We start from the raw sequence: 4,862 nt of genomic DNA, 5'->3' as shown, positions 1-4,862 counted from the left end.
CCCCCCGGCCCCTGCCGCTGCGGGGTGTCGGCAACGGCCGGCCCCCTCGGCTCTTTCCGCCACCGCCTCGGCTCTTTCCGCCTCCGCTTCGCCTGTTTCCGAGCCCGCTCGCCGCTTTCCGCTCGCCGCTCGGCGCGCCCCGGCCCAAGCTCGGCACTTTCCGCCCCGCGCCTGGCACCGCCCACCCCCGGCTCGGCTTCTCCGCCGCTCGGCTGTTTCCGCCGCGGCTCGTCTCTCTGCGGGTGACGAGCACCTGGGGGGGACGGAGAGCCGCGCTCTAATAGGCCCGGCGCTCAGCTGTTTCCGGCCGCTGCTCGGCTCCGACTACGGGCGGAAGGGACCCAGGGGGAAGTGACCTTCACCCGGTCGCCATCTTTGCTGAGGGCGCGCCATTTCTGTCCCGGGGCAGCGGGCGGGCGCGACGTGAGCACGTGTAGCCGGTGATGCTGCGTCCTCCTCCCTTCACAGCCTTTAGAAAGGTGTCGGCGTTTTCCGGGCGGGGCGGGGCTGTGTGCGTGGGTCACAGGCGACGACAGCGCAACCTTATGCCAACAATTAGGGTCACATTTGGCCCTTGAATGACTCACGGATTTGGAACTGATTTGGCTTAGAACACGAAAAAAAATCCTTAAAAAAAGAAAGAAAAAAAAGTTGCATGCCCATACCTGTGGGGTGCCCAAGAGTTGGGCGGCATGGGCAGGAATGGCTGTCTGGACAGCATGGCCATCTGGGTGTACCGCAGCCGGCAAGGAGCGGGTGGGAGCTGTCGGGCGTCAGGGTCAGAAGGTTCCGCAGCAGTTGGCAGGGAGGGCCGGGGCAGCTGTTGAGCGTCGGGGCCGGAAGGTTCTGCAGCATTTGGCAGGGAGGGCCAGGGCAGCTGTTGAGCGTCGGGGCCGGAAGGTTCCGCAGCAGTTGGCAGGGAGGGCCGGGGTAGCTGTTGAGCGTCAGGGCCGGAAGGTTCTGCCGCATTTGACAGGGAGGGCCGGGGCAGCTGTCAGGTGTTGGGGCCGGAAGGGTCTGCGGCAGGTTGGCAGGCCGGAAGGTTCTGCCGCATTTGACAGGGAGGGCCGGGGCAGCTGTCAGGTGTTGGGGCCGGAAGGTTCTGCGGCAGTTGGCAGGGAGGGCCGGGGCAGCTGTCGGGCATCGGGGCAGAAGGTTCTGTGTCAGTTTCTGGGCAGAGGGCCGTTGTCAGAGCCAAGAGGTTCCTGCCTGGTGGGGAGTGGGTTGGCAGGCCATGTTGGGGCTGGGAGGGACGAGGGCAGCACTCTGGTTTTATGGCTGCCAAGGTTCCACATTGTTGGGCTGTGGAAGGGAAGTTGGTGATGGTTGGGATTTTAGGTCTGGAAGTTTCTGAGGCAGAGGATGGGGTGAGGGCTCTCTGGTGTCCTGGCAGTTGAGGAAAGCTGTGGGGGAATTGGGCAGGAGTCTGAATTTTGCAGCAGCCAGGGCTGGGAAGGCCCAGAGGGGACTTGCTGGAATGTTGTGGTGAGACAGTCCTGTGGTCCTTGGATTGTATGCAGAAAAGGTCTGGCTGTTAGAGCCAGACAGTTGCATGGTGGTGCTGGAACAGGAGGGCAGAAAGCAACTGCCCGGGATGTGGAATCCTGAAGGTCCTGTAGCAGCAGGGGAGTGAGAGGTAGCAGAATAACAAGAGTCAAAATTACAAGTTTCTGTAGCTCCAGAGGAGCAAAAGTGATGTAGGGGTCTGTGAGGCTTTCATGACTGAAGCATGGAGGGCAGTTTTCAGGATGTCAGTGCCAGGCACTGCTGTGGCAGTTAGGGAGTGGAAGGGAAGGATGACAAATGTCAGAACCATATTACCCTCCCTCAGTCCTTTAGTAATCAAGTTGTGTATCAGCATTCCTTTGCTGTGCAGGTTGATGTCAGGCATGCAGTATGTGGGTCATCCTGTTTACTTGTATTGAATATATGAGCATTAGTTTTTTCCAGTCCTATGGAATTTTTTGAAAATCAATGTTAATAGAATTCTTCACCGTTTATGATTCTTGGATAGATGCAGGTTATCCAGAACTGTTGATTTAAATATTTAGTAGCTACTATTTCATGTTCTCCTGAGTTGTTATGGCAGGGCTGTCCCAGGGGGGCGGGTGAATCGGGGTGACTGCCCTGGGCCTTATGCTTTGGGGTCCCCATGGAGCCAGGCGGGGCAACCATGGTGACTCCGTGCTGCCGCTGGCTACATGTCTGGCCACTTGGCACCCCCACCCGTTTGCCGCTCAATCTGCCGCTGGCTTCCTTGCATCCGGGGTTGGGGCCCTGCACCCTGCTCGGATCATCTCTGACTATTGGAATGGAAAGATTTTCTTTATCGTAGATGGTGTATTCATACCATGTTGGCTTTCTTTCCCATCTAGACAAGAAATATCTTTTTTGTTCTTTTCTGTGTTATTCACAGTTCTACTATTTCCATCTAGTAGTGGGCAGTTAGTTTTTTAAGCATCTTTTCATTGTGCATTTAGTATTAAAATTTAGAGGTGCACCAATATATCAGTCCATCTCATATTGACATTGATAAAAGGAAAATTGACATTATTGACTACAAAAAGCCGACTGCTGATAATTTCACCGATAAAAGCCGCGTGCTTGTGTGTGGCTGTGGCATACACGCAGTCAGGGATGCACCCCGGCAGCTTGGATACCAGCGTCTAGCTGGTAAGTCTGTTGGGGGGAGTTATGTGGGGGAGGGGTGTGGGGGGGACAGATCAAGGCTCCCACAGTGAGCAAGGGAGTGGGGGCTGGGGCTAAGTTGTGGGCAGGAACTGCCTAGCCGGGACAGGGTGTGAGACAGCCCCGGCGGGCGTGAGGGGCCAAGGGGTGGCTCCTTGCCAATACGTGCGCCCATGGGGAAGGCGTGGGGGGCATGTGCCCCCCAGATTTGTGTGCAGGATGAGGGCAGGCTGCCTGCTGTGGGCTTGGGGCCAGGGGCTGTGATAGCCTCTTACTGGCAGGGGGCAGAGCGGGGCTGGGGCTACGCTCAAGGCAGGTCATGGCAAATTTTGGGGTGGCTGCAGCCTCTCCTGTAAATCTGCCTCCCAGCACCATCCCTGCCCACCCCAAGCACATGCCCTACATGACTCCCCTGGGGGTGAACGCAGCATCAGGAACTGCTCTCCCTCCCCCTCACGCCCCCCGGACAGGCAGCCCATGGCTCGGCCATGCATTCTGCCTCTCCTGGGCAGTGCCTGCCCCTGTCCCAGCCCCAACCCCGCTCTCTCCCTCGCCGTAGGGGGCCTTGATCTGCCCCCCCATGCCCCTTCGCTCCCCAACAGACTTACCAGCCAGATGCTGCTCTCCAAGCTGCTAGGCTGCATATCAGCAATTGGATCCGTACCTGATGTAGCTGGTTAATAATCGGCTGTTGGGATTGGCCACCCTTATTAGAATTTATTCCGATTGTCTTTAAATCTGTTGGCCATCAATTTCTCTTTGTGCTGTTTTGATTTCCTTATTGATTTTCTAGAATTTTTGGACTGGATCCCATTCTGTCTGTTCAGTGCTTAAGAGCGTGATCCTATTGCAGGCTTCTCAAGCCCCTGAAAAAAATGATAATGTGAATATGCTTGGAATGTGTTGTTATCCTAGCCTGAAAATGAAATCCCAAAAAAGCAGTGAGCAATAGGAGGATCCATCTGTCTTTTGCATTACTTATTTTTCAGGGATTCAAGCAGGATGGAATAGGATCATGCTTAGGCATCCAAATAGATGGATCTAGCCCCTAGCTTCTGATTTATATTTGTTGATCTGTCTTTCTTCTATTTTCCATTCATTATTTCTTACTTCTTTTTATGCCCGCTTTCATTTCTTCTGTAAGCTAGGTTGGTTTTAAACCACAGTCACCTCTCTCAGTTGTAGGACTGTGATTTTTCAGGGCTTAAACTTTCCCAAGTATTATTCATATATTATTTTTCAATACATTTTTCCCAGCTGATTTAGTTCACAATTGTTTTCAGTTTTGTGAAACTGACCCTTTTAAACATCCAAGTATATCTTTTTTGTTGTTGTTTGGACTTTATTCCATTTGCACATTAAATATATCTTCAGGTAGAAGGCAAGAGAGATTTGCACTTTATAGTCTAACTAAATTAGAGAAAGAGTATAAGTTTTTATGAGCTAGAGCTCATTTCATGAGATGCTTTGAAATGATGTGCACAGAGCTGTGTATAGAATGGAAAGAGATTTGAATACAAAAGAAAGTTAGAGAGGGTCAGTGCTGGGAGAGGCAAAAAAAAAAAAGAACCCATAGGAACAAAGTAATCACAAAAACTAATTTAAATGGGATAAGAATTCTTAATCCCTGTTTAGAGTATAACACAGTCTAGTCTGTGGATGACTTATTGGTATACAGTTTCCTGTTCAAGTTGGATTTTAAAGGTTTGCTGCCTCAGAACAGCTACCCTGAGGTCAGCAATGGATTGTCCAGAGAAGTTTTTAAGTGTTCTGCCCAGTGGCCTTTGTGCCTATCTGCAGCTGATGTCTGTTTGATGTTCATTCAGGCTTACACACAGATTGCTCATATGTTTAATGTAGACAGCAAAGGGCTTCTGTAGGCAAGTGATGGTATATATGATATTTGTAGATGAATGAACCTTGGATGTTATAATCAGTATTATTCAGTCTGGTGATGATGTGATCTGAGGTTCATTGTAAGGCCTGGTATCTCTGTGAGAATGGGATTTATATAGCTTGTTGCTTGAGAGATGTCATTGAGGTTCATAGAATCATAGAAGTAGGGTCGGAAGGGACCTTGTAGATCTTCAAGTCCGACCCCCTGCCTGGGCAGGAAGAAAACTGGGCTCAAGTGACCCCAGCCAGGTAGGCATCAAGCCGCTTCTTAAAGACCC

This window comes from Alligator sinensis, unplaced genomic scaffold (assembly GCF_000455745.1).
Source record: "Alligator sinensis unplaced genomic scaffold, ASM45574v1 scaffold496_1, whole genome shotgun sequence".
NCBI classification, from domain to species: domain Eukaryota; kingdom Metazoa; phylum Chordata; order Crocodylia; family Alligatoridae; genus Alligator; species Alligator sinensis.
This window is presented reverse-complemented; position numbering follows the sequence as displayed.